A 23,958-nucleotide genomic window follows, 5' to 3' on the forward strand; every position below is an offset into this window, starting at 1 on the left:
TACTCTGTGCGCCGCCGCCGCAGATCGACGAGACCCGTGCCACCGGTAGTCCCGTCCTCCCGCTGCTCGTCCATGCCGCGCTGCCGATCGCCTCACTTCCACCGGCTCCCTCAGCCACTGCCACCGGTCCCTCGGCTCCCGGCAACCTCGGCTCCCGGGCCCGCCGAGATCTTCCTCTCCGACAGCGCCCGCCTCGCTTGCGACAACCCAGACCGGAGGACCAGCATCCGCCACGTGGCAAGTGGCCACTAGCCTGTGGGTACAACCAGTGACATGTCACCTCCATACACAATGCCACATCATCCGTATGGCCACCACACAGACGCCACATGGCTCAACCAGTCAGCAAATCCATATGGTATAGACTACACAGTCACTTGCACAGTCATCTGCCACGTCATCTATCCGTACAGTACGGACGCCCAGTTAGTAGGGGTGAAGTTTTTGCGATGGTCATACGGCCGTCAAATTTAACACAGTGATGTGCTAACATCAGTGCCACGTCATCATTTTTCAAAAATTTGGCAGGCCCCTCTCATTTGCATTTTTGATTTTGCAGTTCAACTTCAAATGGCCATAACTTGCTCATTTGTGCTCCTTTTTGGGTGCAATTTATTTTGAAATGGGCTAGAATTTTGTGCTCTCCACAGTGGTGAAATTTTTTTTTGATTTTGATGCACATATTTTTCATAAAATGCAGTTTTTGGTGACTGTACCAAAGTAATCCTAGTTTTTGCAACTTCAGAGGCTTCGTTTGGGGTCATACGACCTCCTTTTCAGGTGCTGTTTTTTTTTAAAGTGCATATTTTTTCATCTACTTTCACATGATGCTATCATATTGATGCCATTGTAAGTAGAAATTTTACTTTTAGATTTTGGCCCTTTTTGGCTCTCTTGGTACTTGTATATTTGCTTGAATCTCAGTTAGATTCATTGCACTATTGATTGAAGTCTCTTGTATCTCATTTAAGAAGTTGTAAAATTTGCATCATAAGTCCACTGTGCCTTGTTTTGCAAGTGGCTCATTGTAATCGCACTAATTATAAAGTGCTAAAATCATCACTTTGGGGGGGGGGGGGGGGGTACTTTGATTGAGTGAATTTGGGGGGGTGTCTCTTGTGCTTTTGTGCTCTTGTGTTCCTTCCTTTTTGCTGCTATGGGTTCTTCTAAGTTTCCTCTCTTAACTCCTCATAATTATGCTACTTGAAAAATTGATGCATGGAGTAAACTTATGGAAAAAGGACTCACTCATTACATTGATGGAACTATTGTTGCTCCCGCTGATCCTAAGGTTGATCCAATTGGTCACTTAGATTGGCTCACTAAAAATATCATGGCAATTGGTACCTTAAGAAAGTATGTATCAAAGGATCTCATTTTTCATATTGAGAAATGTACTCTAATCAAGGATGCTTGGCAAAAGTTTCAAGACTTGTATGGTCAAGTTGATGAGATTACGGGATATCAAATTGATAGTGATCTCACCATGTTAGATCCCAAGAACTTTGATACTATACAAGATTATGTCACTAAGGCAAATGAGTTGAGGGCACAACTCAAAGATTGTGGCATTGATAAGAAGGACACTCAATTGATATTCAACTTGATAGGCAAGCTTCCACAAGAATATGCAGCATTTGTTTCTAGTTTCCAAACCCATAGGATGACAATGGGTTCAAGCTACACAATGCCTACATTTGATGCTTTCAATGAAATGTTGATGATGGAACAAACTAAGTTGATAAGCATGGGCATTCTTAAGGCTTCTAAGTCTCAAGCATTAGTGGCAAATCAAGGGAACAAAGGAAATCAAGGAAAGGACAACTCAAACAAGAAGAAATGGCAATCAAAGCCTAAAGACAAAGCACCATCTTCTCCAAAACAAGGAGATTCATCCTCTTCCAAGAGAGATAATTCACCAAAGAGGGAGAGACCTACTTGTGCTTATTGTAAAAAGATTGGTCATGAGGAACATCGTTGCCATTCTAAGAATATTGATGAGCTCACACATATCATCAAAAAGCATAACATTGATTTGCCTAAAGTCTACAAGAAGGATGATTCATCAACTTCCACTTCCTCACATTCAAAAGGAAAAGGGCAAGCATTCATGGCTTCTACAAGTGGGAAGACTCACTCTTTTGGAACAAGAAAAGGAAAAGCTCTATGTGCTACTATTAGTCATAATTCAGAGAGATGGCTTCTAGATTCAGGGGTTTCTCATCATATGGCATCTTCACAGTCTATGTTCTCTACATTTGAGCCTTGCACCATGCAACAGATTTTGATGGGCAATCATATATACATGGATGTGATTGGGAAAGGATCTATTGACATTGGGGATAACTCCTTCAATGATGTGTTGTGTGTACCCCACTTGACAAACAATCTCCTTTATATCTATCAAATCACACATGGCGCAACTAAGAGAGTTGTGGAGTTCACACCTGACTCAGTTTTCATTAGAGACTTGGAGACTAGAGCTATCATTGCAACTGGGGTGGTTGATCATGCATCTCGGTTATACTCCTTTTCAGATTTTGTTGATGATGATGATAATTTCACATTTGATGATTCTACACATTATGATCACACTTCTTGTGATGGTTCAGATTTTGAGGAGAACTTTGGACACTTGAACATGGGGATTCTCACATGTGACCCCATTCTTTAGTCTTGTATTTCATCTCCTCATATTGATATCACATCACCTATTGCACCTGATGATGCAGATAGTGCGACAGTTTTGCCTTCATGTGATTCAGTGCAGCAGGATATTCATTGTCTTCCAGCTTCAGATTCATGGGATGATTACTTGACAGACATTGCAGGTTTATTTGTGGAATCCTACATTGCAGATTTGGGAGACATCATTGATGACATTCATCTTCTCTTTGATGAAGGTGATCCTTCTTCGATTGTTGTGAGGGCACACTCTGACCCTCTTGTTCATTCTCTACATGATCATTCTTTCGAGGTTGACATGATTGTGGATACTTATGTACAGCAATTGGAGGAGGTCTCCTTATTTTTTGAGGAGACGTGAGTCTTTGGGACATGTTCTACATCCATCTCCACTAGATCTTGGAGTGCCTTTTTCAGCAGTGTGGCACAGTTTACCACCTTTGGAGGGGGTATCTTTCAGCATCGACATGGGGACATTTGAGCAGTTTTTCAAAGATTCCTTTCATCATGAGTTTTCTTCATACACCTTCCCTTCATGGATACACCTTTGGTTTTGTTTCTTCCTAAGGGGAGGAATGTTGTTCGACGTTCATGGAGCAGTTTCTTCATACATCGAGCTTCTATCATTGGTGCAAATTCCACATTGAGGGGGCCTTCCTAGCTTCTCTTCTTCTCTCATATGGGGGGGACTTTTTCCTCACATGGGGTTTTGTCCTTCACATTCTTCTATGAGAGTTCTCTTGTATGTTTTCATCTCTCTTTTGGGGGAGGGTTTTTTCCCATTGGGTTTTTCTCTCTTTTACCACTTTGTGAGAGATTTCATTATATTGGTTTGCATGCATTTGCATTTGTACATGGGTACCTAACATGGCCTCGTAGTCGGGACCCATCTTGCATTGCTTAGTTGCATTGTAGACTTAAGTGCATTCCCCTAAGTTGCACTTAAGGGGGGGTGTTGGTTTAAATAATTATTCATCTTGGATATAATTACACTTACTTAAGTTTACTTAGGATAATGCATTTCATAGTAGTTTGGGTATGAGACACTTGGGTGTTTGTGCCACACTGGGATAGTGGGTATGAGACACTTGGGTGTTTGTGCCACATCGGGATAGTGTGTGTAGGAGAAATTCCAACTTTTTTTTATCTCCTATAATCTGATCTTTAGAAATGGTTCTTCTTCACATACCTTGTTGAAGTATTAGTTATTGTAATATCTAATTCACTTATAGAGTCGTCTTCAGTTCTACGGACTAGTTCAACTTTTTCATCTTCTTCTGAAAACTTGGGCGATTACATTGTCTCATAAATACTTACATTTACACTTTTCCACTACTCTCTTAAATCTCTTGTTATAACATCTGTATGCTTTTCTTGTCATGGAAAAACCAAGAAAAATACCTTCATTGAATTTATAATTAAACTTACCCAAATTCTCTTCATCATGTCTTTGTATTCCTTGGCTTGATTTGATATTTGTTCAAAATGTATATTCTTATGTGACAAGATTCTCTCAATAAATGTTTGGTAACTACACCTACTTCAACATGGTTCTTGCCATCTCCTGAATAGTCTAGTTCTTCATTTTTACCACTTTGTTTTGTTGAGGATTTCAAGGTGTTGAATATTGTCTCTAAATCCCATACTTTGCATAGTATTCTTCATATCTATCAAAAGTAAATTCTCCACCTCTATCTGATCTCAAACACTTGATTTTTCTACCAGTTTCATTTTCCACAAAATCCCTAAAGGCTTTGAACCTCTCAAAACAATTTTATTTATCTCTTAGAAAACCAATCCAATACATTCTAGAATAGTCATCAGTATGCATAATGAGATACCTATCACCTTGTAATCTCTTTGTCCTCAAAGGACCACATACATCAACATGAATGAAATCGTTAAAGGCTTTGTGGTACAATACTCCTTAGTAGGAAATCTGGTATTTGTCTACTTTCCCTGATAAGATGGTTTACTACTAGTAGATGGAGGCTTCTTAATCTTAGGTGTGTCTCTTACCATTCCTTTTGAGCTAATTCTCACAAGATCATCAAATTTCATATGTGCCAATCTTCTATGGAAAAGCCAACTCTCTTCTCTCTATATAACAAACCAATTATATCCATTTGCCTCGCTCAAATGATATACATCATTATGAATCTTGCTACCTTCTGCAACCAATTCTCTAATATCCTTCTTGATTTGACACCTTTTATTGAATGAAAGGCTATATACATTGTCACACATTTGACTTAAACTCAAAAGATTATGTTTCAAACCTTCTACATACAAAAAATTGTAGGTTCTTGTCTTACTACCATCAAGATTCAAGGTACCCTTTCCAACAATCCTAGCAACATAATTGTTAACAAAAGTAACATCTTCTCTATCAAACTTCTTAAAATTCATGAACTTGATCTTATCTTCAATCATATGACTTGAAATCTACAATATATGATCCACAATTTCTTCTCATTTTGTGCATGAAGTAGAGTCTAAGCCACCAGAGACACATATTTCTTCCAATCTTGCAGTTTCTTCTTTCAAACCTTTCTAGAACAATTGCTTTGATTTACTATGTTACTTCCTTTAATCTTTGACTTAGAAGAACTCACAAAATTGCTTCTACAATTTCTTGCAATGTGTCCATAATAGTTGCACTTATAAAAGATGACATTGAAATCAAATGATGGAGCGAACGCATTTCTACTAACAAAATTATTCCTTCTTACCAAACCTTTCCTACAATCCACAACCTTATGACCAAAATGATTGCAATTAAAACAATAACCAAAAAATGAATGATTGGACCTAGTATTTAATCCTATCAGATTCTACAAGAAGAAATAAATAAGCCAAGATCTAATGTCAAATGTAGATCACATGCAACTCCAAGCAATAAATGATCAAAGATCAAAATATCTGAAAGAAGAGAACTCTAAAATGAGAGAAAAATAGAGACAAGACAAGAGAAATTATAGAAGACTCAATACTCTCACCAAACTATCACTAAACTAGTAAAGGTAATAGGAGAGTGTTGCATATATAGCAAAATAAGGGCATATAAATCCAAGAGGTGAATTAACTCCTACTCCCCATGAAAATTGGGAGGTTTTACTTACTTGGTAAATTCCAAAACGTGTGACATAACCTCCTTACATGAAGATAAAAAAGTATTTATGAAAGGTGGCACATAAAGCCAAAAGAGGTGAGAAACCCAACTACCCCATAACCTATGTGTAACTCAAGTACTTGTGTGTGGGAGAGAGTGATACATGTAACTAAAGTATTTTTCATGTATCCTCATATTAACCACTCCTAATAACCTCAACAAACTTAAATAAATGTGTAGGAAAAAAATACCCTCTAACATTAGCATAAAAGAAAAATAAAAAAACCTACATTAACAGCGCCCCTTAAACATAGCTTTGGTGGCTGAAAATACGAGTCCTGACAAATGAGGCCATGCTAGTGTTGGCAATTGACACTCAATTGGTTGGTTTCACTATGTTGCCATTGATGGCAACATGGTATCTTGTTTCGGCTTCATATTTTGGGTTAGTTGTGTACCAGCAGGCACTTCACATACACTTCACCGACACCGGCACTGGCATCGACAGGTTGGATAGATTTCTTTGGTTATCGGAAATGCAAGCCAACATGGTTTAGAATCAAGTTATCGATATTGGAGACTGACATCATTTGGAGATCTGGCATCAACAATTGTTCTTGTTATTCATGTATTTATGTTATCTATCTGGCATGTATATTCATATTGTAATTATCTTTGTAAGACGACATAAGGCATGATGAATTGTAAACGGTGTATAGGTCTGTAGGTTAGATCATTTTGGGATATGTATCAAGGAAAAAATAATAAAGGAGATGCAAAATATATGAGAGAGATCATGTATGTGAGGATATTTATGTAAGGGTTATTTCGGTAAGGGTTTAGGGTTTCAGACCAAAACAGACATAGCTTAAACAGAACTGTATTCAACCATAGAAGATGTTATTTTTGAAGTTCAATCATTTCTCCGGATTGTATTTTGGATTTGTATGTAGTCACTGAGGCTCATTTTATGATTGAGCAGTGTGCTCTGGGTTGTAAGTCTTCCTGCAAGTGCAAGTGCAGGCCAATATATTTTGTAATATCTCTTCATATGGCTAGTGGATTGATATTGTGGGTCACAAATCACACCGTGTTTTTTCCTCTTTGAGTTTTTCCACATATAATTTTGTGTATTATGGTATTCGTTTATGTGATTTGTCTTATTGGCTACTTTAATTCTTTCAATTCTATATGTACCGATATAACGGTTGGTGTATGCATGTTTTAATAAGGCTAAAATTGATAATTCTGGTAGAACACTGATTCACCCCCCTCTCAGTGTTCTTGGATTCCAACAATTGGTATCAGAGCCTTGTGCCTTGAAGGAAGTTTAACAGCTTGAGGAAGATCCTTAATCTGGAATCCATGGATATGAGTTTGGAGAAGCAACTTGAGGTGGCACTTGAAGATTATGATGCTGAAAGGATGAAGAACTTAAAGCTACAAGATGAATTGAATGTTGCTTATGAATTGATTCTTGTCCTACAAGAGAGATTGTCATTTGTTCAGGCTAGGAAGAAGGAACTTTTGTAGAATAAGGATAATGATGAGAAAGATGCACTTAATGAAATGTCTGAAGTTGAGTCGGGAAAACATGGTCATGAGGAATGAAATGCAAGCTATAACTATGAGGATGTCTAAAGAGATTGAGGAACAGAAGAAAAATGAATAAATTCTCGATGTATCTCTGAAGAACAAATTTTAAGAATGTGCTAGGCTGGTTCATGAGAATGATATGTTGAGAACTGATTTAGTACAATCCCAAAGTAATGAACAAGAACTTGAGAGACAAATGATAATTCTGAGAGATGGTCTGACTATTGCAAGTGAATATAAAGAAAAATTCAAGATTAGTTCAGCTCAACTTGATGAATTATTGAAAATATAAAGGCAGAATGGAGATTCTAGTAGACTTGGATTTGAACAAGGACAGAGTTCCGATACTGCAAATGAAGATCAAAATCATAAGGCACTGGTAAGGCAGTTTAATGCTTATAAATTTAACGGTAGATGCTTTGTTTGTGATAAATTTGGTCACATGGCTAGCCAACGTAGAAATAGAACAAATTATAACCACAATTCTACTCCTAGTCAATGTTCTAAATGTAATAAGTATGGTCATAAGACAGAAGATTGTAGAATGAATGTTAAATGTTATGCATGTGGAAAATTTGGACATATGGCTAATCAGTGCAGGTCAAGCACTTACATCGGTTTTAGAAAAGAAATTCAAAAGAACAATGTTACATGTTATGCATGTAATGAGGTTTGACATATTGCTAAGTTATGCAGAAGCAAAAGTCCATTGGTTGGTAATGGAGGATCAAATGAGAAAGGAAAAGAGAAGGTTAATGAAATCTGACAAGATCATACCCAGAGATGGGTTAGGAAGATAGAAGAACAATCATTAGATGGAAATGTGCCAGTTACTCAACCGATAGAGGAGGTTGCTCCTGCATTGACAAGAAGATCATTTGGTAACTAAGGCAAATGCCTTAGGGGTAGGCAAAATTCATGAAGATGTTGCATATGCCCCGGGAAGAGGTTCTGGAAGATGTTCCTAACATTGGAGATGCTTAACTGACATGGAGATGTTTTATTGAGATTTGGTATCTTCCACCAGAAGTCATTGATATCAATGACGGATTAGGGTTTCTTGAAGGATAAAAGGTCAAATTCAATTCATTTCTGATTACTTTGCATTCACAGCAATCGATATCATCTTGAGTGATTTCACTAGAAATTGGAAGAGGTCTTTAGGATTTTTCACCAGCAGCTATTCACAGGTATTTATTTTCAATCATGGAAGTGTTATCATCATTTGTACCTATGTTTATTGTAAATCCAACTGTTGTTGAGGTCAAGGACTGTCCCAGGCCGATTTTCAAGCGATATCCACATGTTGCTACCCTGAACGATTCGGTTGGTTCTTTTTCCTGTGTCCCGAAAGAAGTCGTGTACATCGAAGATGTAAGAGCTTACATTCACTGTCATATTGAGGATTTAGGAATGAGTGATATTAAGAGCATGTACATGAATGAGCTAATGGGAGATTCTGGAAGTATTAAGCCTGAATACCAACATATTGTGAGTTTAGGGTTTACTGGTATTCTGGATATTCTAGAATTTGAAGATGAGATAGTTAGGTATGTTTTGAGCAGGGTGCATGGAGAGTTTATCTGGTTGGATAGACCATATAAAATTATGAAGGAGGCCATCAAGGCAATCATCGGTTTACCGCAAGTTGGGCAATGTTCAGAGAAGAAAGTTTCAAATGATCGGGTCAACAAGATTACCTGTGCAACATCAAACAAGCAAACAATGAGGATAGGTACTATCACTGACACAGATATCAGATTCTGAAGCATGGTCATTGGTTACAAGGTAACTCAGTCAAATCATTTGAATTTTGTTTCTAGCTCCTGCATTTGTGTAATTCTATAAAATGATGAGGGAGAATGAGAAGTTAGATCTATGTGGTTGGATGTTGGATGAACTGTTGATTAACCTAGGAAAGATTAAAGGAGAAAAGAAAGGAACTTTTCGGTATGGTAACCTAATTGTCTATTTAATGTTATTTTTCATCAATGAGACTCCTAGTTTTGGGAAAAGAAAATGGGCATTCGATATTCCGGTAGGGAGGCAATTAAAATAGTCTATTGCTACATTGGGTAGTCAGAGAGATGACAAAGTGTGGGGATACTTTAAAGCATTTAAAAAGGCTATGAATTCTAGGCTGAGGGTTCCAAAGCATATTGTTGAGAAGTACTCAACCGACATATGTTTCATGGTCAAGAAAGATGAAACTTTGATAAAAGTTGTAGGGCCCTGAAAGATTTGGATTAAGGAAATGGGTTATAAAGTTGATGCACAGATCCTTAATGCTTATGCACAAATGCTAATTGAGGTACCTATTGATGAAACTATCAAAACATTTGGCACTTCTAAGCAGAAGAAGAAAGAGGTTGAAACTGATTTCAACTAGAAGAAGAGAGAGAAGTAGGAAGGCGAAGCAAGTAAGTTTATTGAAAAGGTTTCATAGGATATCAAAGAATTGATTGATGTTGTTCTAGAGAAAGGCAAGAAGAGGAAAGAACCAGAAATATTCATTGAGCCTATTGCAGCAGAGTCTGCATCTGATGATGATACACCCCTGGCATTCAAAAGGGTAATAAGGAAGAATACTAAAGAGACTAAGGTAGAGGCTAAGAAGCAATTGATTAGGAAAGTTACCATCAGGGTACCGGCACAAAAAAGAGCACCAAAAGAAACATCTTCAGCCCCATCCGGTACTAGAAGGAGAAAGAAGAAGGATGACATTGATTTGGCAACTGAATTTGGTAATGTAACCATTATTCCACCAAAGACGTGTAGAGTTAGTTGATGAAATTACTAAAGATGATATATTAAAGAATGTACAGTTTTATTATGAACATTTAGATAATGATGAACAAAGAGAAGTAGGGGAAGCAATTTTGTTTAATTTGGATATTTATAAGAAAGCCTTGTTAGAAATTGAAGACCAAATACCGGCACAGTTGTATGACATGTTAGATGCTAGAAGAGTATCAACAATGCAAGAGAACATGCATATAAAGATTCAAGAGTTGTTATCTATTTCTGTTTCTATTGCTCCAGAGGAGATGGACAAGACACTTGAGGTTGCAAATAGGAAAATCTTTAACAACAAGCATAGAATAATCAGTCTTATGTTAGTTGGGTTAGTTCTTTGAAGACAAAATCATAAGAAGAGCCATAAGTCTTAGAGGATTGTTGAGTCCCCAATTGGATTCATTGAGTGTACATAAGGAGTGTATAGATATGGTTGGTAAGCCCACACCGGCAGAGTTAAATAAAAAAGAGTCATTTGCCCATATACTACATGCACTTGTATCTATTTCCGACACTTTCAAATCTGGTTGGAATACTTATCTAGAGCTTTTGGAGAAGGCCTATCCAGAAATTTTCAAATATATTCAGCTCTGGTAAGGTATTTTTGGGATATTCATTATACAGTCTTTTCATTCTTCATCTCGATTTTTTTCTTTTTGGTATTTTTGATGGCATTGATGTCAAAGGGGGAGAGGATATTGATGTGAAAAATTAAAAAAAGGCAGTTGTATACATTAGGGGGAGTATAGATGAAAAACATTTAGGAGATATGGATTATTTTTTATTATGATCATAGATGAATATTCATCTCAGGGGGAGCAGGCTCATGATGAAATCGACAGTTGGAAACCATGATCATTTTTCACATGAGTGTTGCCATCAATGCCAAAGGGGGGTATTGTTGGCAATTGACACTCAATTGGTTGGTTTCACTATGTTGTCATTGATGGAAACATGGTATCTTGTTTTGGCTTCATATTTTGGGTTAGTTGTGTACCAGCAGACACTTCACAAACACTTCACAAGCATCGACACTAGTATCGACAGGTTGAATATATTTCTTCGGTTACCGAGAATGCAAGCCGACATGGTTTAGAATCAGGTTATCGGTATTGGAGGCCGACATCAGCAATTGTTTTTGTTATTCGTGTATTTATGTTATCTAGCTGACATGTATATTCTTATTGTAATTATCTTTGTAAGTCAACATAAGGCATGATGAATTGTAAAGGGTATATAGGTCAGTAGGTTAGATCAGTTTAGGATATGTATCAAGGAGGAACTAATAAAGGATATGTGATTTATATGAGAGAGATCATGTATGTGAGGATATTTATGTAAGGGTTATTCCGGTAAGGGTTTAGGGTTTCAGACTGGAACAAATAGAGCTTAACTGGAACTGTATTCAGGCATAGAAGATGTTATTTTTGTAGTTCAATCATTTCTCTGGATTGTAGTCAGTGAGGCTCCTTTTTTGATTGAGTAGTGTGCTCTAGGCTGTAAGCCTTCCTGCAAATACAGGCCCCTATATTTTGTAATATCTCTTCATATAGCCAATGGATTGATAACCTCCCCTAAATAGAAAGAAAATGCCCCCCAAAGAGAGAGAGAGAGAGAGAGAGAGAGAGAGAGAGGACTAAGAAGCCCCTCTTGAGGTAGACACTGTTGGCATTACAGTAAGAAAGATTGTTGATATTCAATAAGGATATTGAGAAGGTTGTTGAAGATTATTGATATAACTGAAGAAGGATGATAACTATCTTTATAACATTATTTTGTCATTGATGTCAAGAAATTGATTATCTGATTTAGTATGATGTTTCAATATCTTGAGAAGATTGATTAGAAGAGAATTAAGATGTCAGTAAAAGACACAGAAAGAATGTGATGAATAAAGGGAGGAATAAGTTATTCAATGGGGAATTATCACCGAGCTAGACAATGATGAGATCATGATGTCTAGATTGTTTTGATATCCTACATATGTTGTTGATTGTAAGGTTAATACTATACTATGTTACCGAGCAAGGAACCTAGTTGGTAAACCCTAAGGTTATCGATATCAGTTAATGAAGACGAAATGTCTACTGAGTAAAGTTTAGTATTTACTGAGTTATGGCAGTGCGCATGGGATGAATAAAAGCATTATTTAATGAAGGACAATGATTAGCTAGAAATGTATAACTGATTGATATGTCATGTATGAAGTTTGTTAAGGATCTATGGCAAAGGAAAATCGGCAGAAAGATCTACAGCGCAGATTGGACCGCAATAACCTTATGCAAGTTCCAAGAAGGGAATGCAAGTCCCTAGATAAAGTAAAACGTTTCAGATCAAAAGGATACATTGAACCTAGTCAAGTTTGAGGATCTAATGGCTAAGATTGATCATGGGAAACGTGATCAAGGAGATTTAGCAATTAGCAATTGTTTATAAATAAGGAATTGTTGATAAACAATGTATGCGGGCAAGTGTATGCACAGGGATGCTTGTGAGATTTTGCCAAGATCAAGGGAACAATGAAAAGTATGAAAAATAGAGACAAAAGAATGACAAGAACAAACTGTATTCTCATCAATATGAAAATGATCAACTGGATTCTACAATACAATGAATATAGGCCTGCTTATATAGGCAAGGCCATATGCATGTACGAGCACACAATCATGACATGTGGCTCAATGAGAAACAAGGGTAGGTAAGAAATACTAGGGGTAGGTAGGAGAAATAATATAATATTCCACAAGAGGTGGATGACCCACCGACTGTGGAGTGTAACAGCAAAATAAGACCACAAAAGGTGGAATTTCTCCTACAAGCTCTATCCCTATGTGCACACTTCCCTAAGTGTCTCAAATCCAAACTATGAAGAGATGCATTATCCTAAGTTAACTTAAGTAAAGTGTAATAATATCCATAATGAATATTTATTTACACCAACACCCCCCCTTAAGTGCAACTTAGGGGAATGAAGACTCAAGTCAATAATGCAAGATGGGTCCTGGCTACTAGGCCATGATTGGTACCCATGTACAATATGAAAATGCAAGCAAAACTATGCAAAGCAATCTCTCACAAATGGAGAAAGGGAGAAAACCGAGTGGGAAAAAACTCCCCCCCAAAAGAGCGGTGAATGTACAAAAGACTCTCAAAGAAGAAGGACACAACCTCAAAGAGGAAAAAGTCCCCCCCATAAGAGAGGAAGGAGAAGTCAGCTAACCCCCCCTAATGACACATCCTGCACCCCCAAGAGAGCTCACAACTGCTAGAACGTACTCTCGGTGAAAGGTTTGGTGAATATGTCTGCAATCTTCTCCACTGTAGGACAATATTGCAAATCAATGACCTGCTCCTCAATCAACTCTTGGATATAGTGCATATGAATCTCGATGTGTTTGGTCCGTTGGTGCTGGACCGGGTTCTTCGAGATTGCAATAGCACTCTGATTGTCGCAATGTAGAACTGTCGGCCATGGAGTGGTGAACCCAAACTCTGTGAGAATCTACTAGAGCCAAATGGTCTCAATCGCTGCGTTAACAATGCCTCAATACTCAGCCTCAGTTGAAGAGAGAGCAATAGAATGTTGCTTCTTGCTCTGCCAACAAATGGGGTCAGAACCAAGGTGAAAACTGTAACCAGAAGTAGACTTACGATCATCAAGATCGCTAGCCCAATCAGAGTCTGTGTAACCAACCAAGCGAAGTCCTGTGCCTACTGCATAGTGAATCCCATAGTGATGTGTACCCTGGATGTAATGAAGGATGCGTTTGGTGGCTTTCCAATGAAGCTCATGTGGTTCCTGCATGAAGTGGGAAACCATGCCAACTGCAAATGAAATATCAGGGCATGTATGGGTCAAGTAGATGAGACTACCCACAAGCTGACGATACAAAGTGGCATCAACTGGTGGTGAAGAACACTGAGCCTCAAGCTTGACTCTTGAAGGAAAGGGAGTCGGGGCAGGCTTACAATCAGCCATATGAAAGCATGCAAGTAGATCAAGAGCATACTTGGGCTGTGATAGTGTAATCCCGGAAGGTGACTATGAAATCTCTATCCTGAGAAAGTTGTGCAAAAGACCCAAGTCAGTCATAGAAAATTTGTCATGCAAAGCAGATTTGACCCTGCTAATGATGGATGTGGTACTCCCTGTAATGATCAAATCATCAACATAGAGCACAAGTATCAAGTGAGAGTCATCCTGTCACAAAATGTAGACATTCGGATTGGAATGACACTTGGTGAACCCTACGGAGAGAAGAAAGGAATCCATCTTGGCATACCAAGCCCTGGGGGCCTGCTTAAGGCCATAGAGAGATTTCCTTAGTCTGCAAACCAAAGAAGTATCCTAGATGAAACCCTGTGGCTGCTCCATATAAATCTCCTCATCAAGATCACCATGAAGAAAAGCACTCTTCACATCCATCTGATGTACATCCCAACCATGAGCTTCAACAATAGAAAATGTCAAGCGAATGGAGTTCATCCTGGCTATGGTGCAAAGGTCTCAATATAGTCAACACCTGCTACCTAGGAGAAAACTTTCGCAACAAGTCGAGCCTTGTACTTATCCACACTACCATCCGCTGCAAACTTGGTCTGATAGATCAACTTACATTGAACCATCTTTCTCCCCTTAGGGAGATGGACTAAATCCCATGTGTTGTTCCTCATCAAGGAACTATACTCTTCCTCCATAGCTTGGTCCCACTCAGGAACCCCTGATACTTCCCAAAATGTTTGTGGATTGGAAGCGATAGCAATGAATGCATGTGGAAGATTCTGATGTTGTGATCGAGTTCTCTATGTATCTAAAGGATCTCCAACAAGAGAACCCGCGAACTCAAATGTTTGTCAAGCCCAATGAGGTTTAGGTGGAGGTGGAGAATGAGGCTCCTCAACTACAAGTGGACCCTACAAAGGTGTAACCCTGCGAGTCAGAGTTGAAGAAGTCTCATCATCTGAATCACTAGCATCACTATCCACAATGGAGGAAGGTGGAGGAGGTAGAGAGGCTAAGCTAGGAGAGCTTTTCTCAAAGTGAACACTCCTCTCAATGAACACCTCATGTGTCTCAGGATCCATCAATCTATATGCCTTAACACCCTCAGGATATCCAACAAATATGCAAGGTCAACTCTGTGGTTCCAATGCCTTGCATTTCTGTAGAGGTATGCGAGCCCATGCTGGACACCCAAAGACTCTGAAATGTCTCACAATCAGTTTCCTCCCAGCCCAAGCTTCAAAAGAAGTAATACATTGCAAAGCTTTGTGAGGAACCCAATTCTGGATGTGTGTGGCACAACTGATAGCCTTGGCCAAAAAGGCGGGATCAAGAGAACATGCATGAATCATACAGCTAGCTATTTCTTTGAGAGTTCTATTCTTCCATTCTGCAACTCCATTCTGCTATGGAGTGTATGCAATAGAATGCTGAAGATCAATTCCCTCAAATATTCATACAGCTAGCTATTTCTTTGTTCACATATTCCCTTCCATTATTTGTGCGAAGAATCTTCACCACTTTCCCGGATTGCTTCTCCACATGAGTCTTGAAGTCCTGAAATCTGTCAAATACTTCACTCTTATGAATAAGAAAGTAGACCCAAGAGAAGCGGGAGTATTCATCAATGAAGGTGCTGGAAATGGACCTTCTATATCGATGTGAACAAGTTGAAGAACTTCCAAAGCTCTCCAAGCTTTCCCTTTATCAAACTTTTCCTTAGGATGCTTGCCCATGGAACAACCTGAACATACACCCTCTGAAAAACTGATTTGAGGTAGACCTGTGACCATGTCTTTAGTGCTGAGCTGCTGAAGATAGCGGTAGTTGAGGTGACCAAACCGCTCATGCCATAGCTTACTTTTGAAATTTGAATGAGTAAGCAAGGCCCTAGAAGGTGAACTTGGCACAAAGTGGGAGATTGAATAAAGCCTTGAGTTGTCATTGACTTGTCCCACTGCTACCAAGGCATCATCATCAAGTTCTTTTACCACAACTGAATCTGGTGTAAACTCAACCTTTTTCCCATTCCCATAGTGAGTGATTTGGTAGATAGAGAGAAGGTTGGTAGACAAGCTAGGAACATAGAGAACATTATCAAATGTTCTATCGTCCATGTCAACTGAACCTTTCCCTTCAACCTCTACTTATGTATCATCACCTATGTAAATGTGAGGTACCTTAAATGGCTCCAATGAAGAAAACTGCGCCTTTGTAGAACCCATGTGATATGAGGCACCTGAGTCAAGTATCCACTATTGTGAAGAACTTGTTGTAGCCACAAATGCTTGCCCTTTTCCCTTAGATTGTGAAGAAGAGGAAGGAGATGAATCCTTCTTTGTGTAAGCGGATGGCAAGTTGATGTTGTTTTTCTTAAGAAGATTAGTTAACTCATCAACTTGCTTTGTGTGGCATCGATGCTCATCATGACCATACTTCTTGCAATATGCACAAGTTAGATTATCCTTCTTAGGTGGTGTCCCCTTCTTGGAAGAGGATGAAAAATTGCCTTGTGATGGAGAGGATGATTGTCCTTTTTCTTGTTGTGGTTGTGACTTAGATTGCTTCTTCTTCTTATTGGAATCTTTGCCTTGACTTCCTTGATTCCCTTGATTAGCCACCAAAGCCTTGGACTTTGAAGACTTGAGAAACCCCATGTTCAACAACTTAGATTGTTCCAATATCAACATTTCTGTGAAAGCATCAAATGAAGGCATAACATAGGAACTCCCCACTATCAAACGATGAGTTTGGAAGCTAGACACAAATGCTGCATATTCTGGTGCAAGCTTGTCCAACAAGTTGAATATCAACTGAGCATCCTTTTTGTCAATTCCACAATCCTTAAGCTTTGCTCTTAGCTCATTTTATTTGGTGACATAATCTTGGATTATATCAAAACTCTTGGGATCCAAGTTGGTGAACTCATTGTCAATCTTATAACCTCTGATTTCATCAACTTGACCATACAATTTCTGAATCATATCCCAAGCATCTTTGATTGTAGTACACTTCTCTAAATGAAAGATGAGGTCATCTGATACATACTTGTGCAAAGTTCCAAGAGCCATGCAATTCTTAGTGAGTCATTCTAATTGAGCATTAGGATCAGCCTTAGGATCAGGTGGTGCTACTATTGTTCCATCTATGTAATGCGTGAGACCTTTTTCCATTAATTTGCTCCATACTTTAATTTTCCATGATGCATAAATATGTGGAGTTAAAGGTGAAAATTTATGAGGACTCATTGCAACAAAAAAGAAAGAGCACAAGGAAAGAGAGACACAATCACACAAGATACCCCCCCAAATTCACTCAATCAAAGAACCCCCCCAAAAGTGATGATTTGGCACTTTATACTTAGTGCATGTACAATGGCCCACTTGCAAAAAATGGCAAAGTGGACTTCTGATTTTAATGTTACAACTACCTCAATAAGGCCAAAAGAGACTCAAACTAATAATGCAAGAGATTTAAACTAAGATCCAAGCAATTTACAAGTACCAAATAGTCCAAATAAGACCAATATCTGAAAGTACAATTTCTACTTAAAATCTCTGAAATCTGATCATAGATTATGAAAGTAGATGAAAAAACATGCACTTTCAAAAAAAATGGCACCTGAAAAAGAGGTTGTATGAGCTCAAACAAGGCCTTTGAAGTTGCAGAATTGAGGATTGGACAGGTACAGCTGAGAGAATCTGCAAATTCTGAAAACCCTGTGCACCAAAACCAGAAAATAACCATGCCACTATGAAGAGCACGAAACATTAGCCCAAATAAAAAAAAATTGCACCCAAAAAGGAGCAAAATTGAGCAAGTTATGGGCCTCCAAAGTTGACCCAAAAATCCAAACTGCTCAACAGAGAGGGGTCTAAAAATTTCCAAAGAAAATGCTGACTAGGCACCGACTGGGCGCTAACTGGGCAGAAGGTATGGATCCCAAAAATAATTAAAAAAAAAAATTCAAACTAGAAAATAATTTTCAGAAATTTTATGTTTTTTTTTTTTGAAAATAATCTGAAAATTCTGTACCGTACCACCCGAATTGGACAGAAAATTTCCCCCACACCCAAAAATCAATTTTCACCAAAATAGGTCGAATTTATACTTGATTTTTATGGAAACGGCCTCCCGGATGCAATGGTGAGGTTGAAAACGCTCTAAGATGCCTCTCAAAAATGTAGTCCCTAAGATCCGAAAATAGAAGCCTTCTACGATGTCTCCAAAAACCAATCATGGAAGTTTAAGTTTGTATGATTCACCCCCCCCCCCCCCCCTCTCATCTTATTAGCTATTGGAATCTATACTTTACATCAAGTATCAGAACTAACAATTGGTATTAGAGTTAAGGACTCCGGAAGAAAAAGTTTAAAGGTACTTGAGGCAAAGATCCGAAGATGTATAAAAGGGATGCACTGAAGCTGAACAAGTCAAGTTTCTCCACATGGCAGAAAAGGATGAAGCTACATTTATCAGGAATTGGAGAATATGCAACATATTATCTGGAGAATGATTACATTGCATCGAGCACCAATGCTATGACCTTGGAAGAGATTAAAGCAAAGCAAGAACGTATTCAAGCTATGATTGAAATAACATCAGCAGTGACCAACTCAGCGTTTAATGATCTAGAAGGTTGTAATGATGCAAAAGAAATGTGGACTAAGCTCACATCTGTGTATGGAGGTGATGAACATGTTCAAAGAGCAAAAGTAGATAGTCTAAGAGGACAACTTGAATCCATGAGGATGAATGAAGGTGAGAACATAACCCAATACAGTACAAGACTAAAGGAGATTGTCAATCAAATTAAAGGAGCAGGTGGAACTATTGAAGAAAAGGATATAACAAGTAAGTTGTTGAGAACCCTTCTACCAGCTTATGCTATTCGAGTCTCTGCAATCAATGAATTGAGGTCTGTACCTAAGATGCCAGTTTCTTTGGATGCTACTATTGGTAAGCTACATGCATTTGAGTTAAGTAATTTTGATAACAGTGGGTCTTCGGTAAATAAAGTAGAATCTGCATTCAGTTCTTTTCATATTGGTGAATCTGATGATTACAATGATAGAATGAGTAAGTACTCTGAAGGAGATCACAGTGGAGCAAGTGAAAGATTTTGCATGAACATGGAAAAAGTGCATAAACTGTATGAGGAAATCAAGAAGCAAGAAGAATTTGAAGCATTATTAGCCAGAAGTTTACTGAGAGGAAAAGGTAAGTATAAAGGAAAGCTACCTTTAAAATGTTTCAATTGTGATAAAATAGGACATATGGCTTCTAAGTTCTCCCCTGACAAAGAATCTAGTGAAAAGAGAGAATACTGAGATAGTAGGCAGAAAGATAACCAATATAGAGGACACCAAGACTTCAGAAGGAGAGATAGAAAGACATGTCTAGTAGCAGATGAAGAATCCAACGATGACAAATCTGATGAAATTGATACTGAGGAAGCTGTTTATGTGGCTATTAAAGATGGATCTGATGAGGAAAGTATGAAGAAAAATCCCTAATATCTCACAAAATAATAATGATTCTTGGATCATAGATAGTGGATGCTCACATCATATGACAGGTGATAAACCCAAGTTTGTTAAATTAGAAGACTATGATGGAGGCTATGTAAGATTTGGTAATGATGCACCATGTCCAGTGAAAGGTAAAGGATCTATAACACTTCTTGACAATGCTAAATGTGATAATGTATACTGTGTTGAAGGATTGAAATACAATTTGTTGAGTGTAGCACAACTAAATAATACAAGATACCAAATAGAATTTCAGAAAGGAATTGTCAAAGTTCATGACAAACATGGAAAGTTAGTTGCTACCAGGACACAAACAAAAGGTAATACATTTCATCTTGACTTAACTCAGAACAAGTGTCTTTATGCAAAGATAGATGATACTTGGTTATGGCATAAAAGGTTTTGTAATGTAAATTTTGATAATCTAATCAAAATAAGTAAGAAGCACCGAGTAAGAGGTCTACCGAGTCTTGAAAAACCTGAGAATGCTATGTGCCAAGGATGCCAGATGGGTAAGATGACAAGATCAAGCTTTACAAGTAAGTCCTACACTTATAAATGAATTTTAGATCTAGTACACACTGATCTTTGTGGTCCTATGAAAGTTCAAAGTTATTGTAGTGATAAATATTTCATATTATTTGTGGATGATTACTCAAGGATGATGTCAGTTATGTTTTTAAAAGAAAAATCAGAAGCTTTTCAAATGTTCAAATGGTACAAGGCAAGAGTTGAAAATGAAACAGGAAGACAACTGAAATGTCTTAGATCTGATAGAGGAGGAGAATTCACTTCTGATGAATTTAAATTATATTGCAATGATCATGGTATAAAGAGGGAAGTATCTGCACTGAGAACACCCCAACAAAATGGGATAGCCGAGAGAAGAAACAGATCAATTGTGGATTGTGCAAGAACCTTGATGATAGAAAAGAGGGTACCTCAAACATTTTGGAGAGAAGCAATCAGCACTGCAGTTTACACCCTGAACCGAGTTCAACTGAAGAAAGGAACTATGAAGACACCATATGAGATCTGGTATGACAAAAAACCTAATGTAAGTTACTTTAAAATCTTTGGAAGTAGATGCTATTTTCATGAAGATGACAGAAATGGAAAGTTTGATCAGAAAAGTGAAGAAGGAACATTTCTTGGTTATTCTTCTAGAAGTAAAGCATTTAAATGTCTGATCAAATCATCTAACAAAATAGTGGAAACTGCAAATGTGAAAATTGATGAATTTGCAGAAAGAAATGATGAAGGAAATCCCAAAGAACCAAAAGATTATGAAGAATTTATTTATGTTCAATCGAGAAGTACTACCAAGAATACTGTTGAAGAAAATGAAGATAATGTCCAGCTACCAAGTGATGAAGAAGATCATACAGAACCTACCAAGCCTATATTAGCCAAATATGTCAAAAGACATCATGCATCAAGTCAGATTATAGGAGATAAAGATGATCCAGTGATGACAAGAAACAAACTGAGATAGAACACATGTCTAATTTCTGAATTTGAACCGAGAGTAGTGAAAGAATTTAACAGTGAAGATTGGGTAAATGCTATGACAGAAGAGATTGATCAAATCAAGAAGAATGACACATGGACACTAATCCCAAGACCAAAGGACAAAAATGTAATCGGTACTAAGTGGATTTTAAAGAATAAGCTAAATGAAAAAGGTGAGGTCATTCGCAACAAAGCAAGACTAGTTTGCAAAGGTTATGCTCAAGAAGAAGGAATAGATTATGGTGAAACTTTTGCACCTGTGGCTAGACTTGAGGGAGTAAGAACATTGTTGGCATATGCCACTTTCAAAAATTTCAAGGTATATCAAACGGATGTTAAATCTGCATTTTTGAATGGTATACTAGAAGAAGAAGTTTTTATTGAACAACCTAAAGGATTTGTTGAAGACAAGAGTAAAGATCAGGTATGCAAACTAAACAAAGCTTTATATGGTCTAAAACAAGCACCTAGAGCATGGTATGAAAGATTGCACTCTTATTTAATCAAGATTGGTTTTATATGGACAAGTGAAAACAACAATATGTACATGAAGAAAGATGAAATGTGCAAAGAATTTGAGATGTCACTAATCGGTGAAATAAAGCATTTTATAGGTTTACAGATATTGCAAATGAAAGATGGGATTTTCATTACTCAATCCAAGTACATAAAGGAAATCTTGAAGAAATTTGGAATGGAGGATTCTAAACCAGTAGGTACTCCTATGACTACTAACTTTAAATTATCAAAGACTAATGAATCTGCATCTGTTGATGAGACACTTTACCGATCTATGAATTGAAAATTGCAATATGTTGTGCATAGTAGACTGGATATAGCACATGCATTAAGTATTGTAGCAAGATTCTCTACAGATCCTAAGGAAACTCATATGACAACAATCAAGAGAATTTTCAGATACCTAAGAGGCACGGAAGATTATGGCTTAGTATATGGAAAGAGAAATAATTTTGATTTAAAAGTTTATACTAATGTTGATTGGGCAGGCAACATAGATGACAGGAAAAGCACAAGTGGTGGAGCTTTCTTTTTGGGAGAAAGACTAGTAAGTTGGCTTAGCAAGAAACAAGGATGTATTTCTCAATCTATAGCAGAAGCTGAATATATTGTTGCAGCATTGAATTGTACCAATATAGCATGGATCAAACAACTGTTGGAAGGTATAAATGAGAAAGTTACCGAGCCAGTAACTATATTCTGTGATAATACTAGTGCCATTAACATTTCAAAGAATCCAGTGATGCACTCTAAGACAATGCATATATCTATAAAGTATCACTATCTCAGAGAAGAAGTTCAAGAGAAGAAAGTTGTGCTAGAATATATCAGTTCAAAGGAGCATTTAGTAGACATCTTCACAAAGCCACTGCCAAGGGACACTTTTGAGTATCTCAGAAGCAAGTTAGGGGTCCTACCCCTATCTTCTACTCACTGACCGAGTTCGGTGAAAGCATAAATTTGATGATTCTACAGAATATTATGTGTGGATTGATGTTGATTTATGCACTTTAGGAGGTCACCTAAAGTTGTGCAAAAAAAATGAATAGAGACAAGTTGATCTGACCGAGACTGAGATGTTACACAACAAGGCAAATCACTTCACAGAGGAAGGAATCATGATTTAGTTCTTTTACTTTTGGCATTGTTGTCAAAGGGGGAGAAGACTAAATGGTCACAAGACTAAATGGTTGACTACATGATAAAGCTCTGAATGATGGAAATAACAGAAGACTAATGACAGGGGGAGTAGATTGAAAAATGAAGAAGTCTAAATGCAAGTCAACAACTCAGAAGCCTATTGAAAATGGAGAAGACTTCAGAAGACAACAGATCAAGGACAACAGGAGAAGTCTAATAGCAATCTAAATCCGAATCAATTTGAATATCTTGTTGGTACTACCATTTAATTATTGGTTTTGCCATCAATGCCAAAGGGGGAGATTGTTGGCATTACAGTAAGAAAGATTGTGTCATGCACGAAATTTAGGGCAAGAACGGGATTTTTTTTTTTTAAATTCGCAACTTTAAACATTAAATGAGCAGATATGGAATGCACTAATGAGTATGGCTCATTTAAGAGTGAGTTAATTCTAACCACTAACTCAATTATCAGAAATAATTTAAAAATTAAGTGCGGAATATTAAATGAATAGTCTTATTCCTTCAACGATTTTAATCAACAACTAAATTAAATCAAATAATTGACGTAGATCAATCCAATTACCAAAGGAAAGCCATAAGGTGTCTCTATGAATTAAGTAATCCAGCCCTAGCGCTAGTTTATAAAAGTCTATGGTTTATTTCAACATTAATTAAAATATGATTAAACTAAGTTGCTTTAAAGGTCAATTAAGTCCCAAAACGAACAGTGTCCTATAAGGATTAATCCCATAACCTGTATCCAAGAATAATAATAAATTTTATTTGTTCTTAATTTTATTTTACATCATCCCTTTTAAGGTACCCTTAGATTTATTAAAACTAATATCTGTTCCCTTTATTATATATCATATATAGTATTTACAAACACTTAATAAATTGTTCAATCTCAAACTTGCCTTTAACAACATTAGTATTAAGTATATAAATGAAGAAAAACCCTACTATATATATAAAATTTTAAAAAACTTCTTTAATATATATAATTAGAAATTATATATATTTTTCCCTTAACAACTATTATTACAACTTACCCATCTTGC

Source organism: Cryptomeria japonica, chromosome 5, assembly GCF_030272615.1.
Source record: "Cryptomeria japonica chromosome 5, Sugi_1.0, whole genome shotgun sequence".
Classification (NCBI taxonomy): domain Eukaryota; kingdom Viridiplantae; phylum Streptophyta; class Pinopsida; order Cupressales; family Cupressaceae; genus Cryptomeria; species Cryptomeria japonica.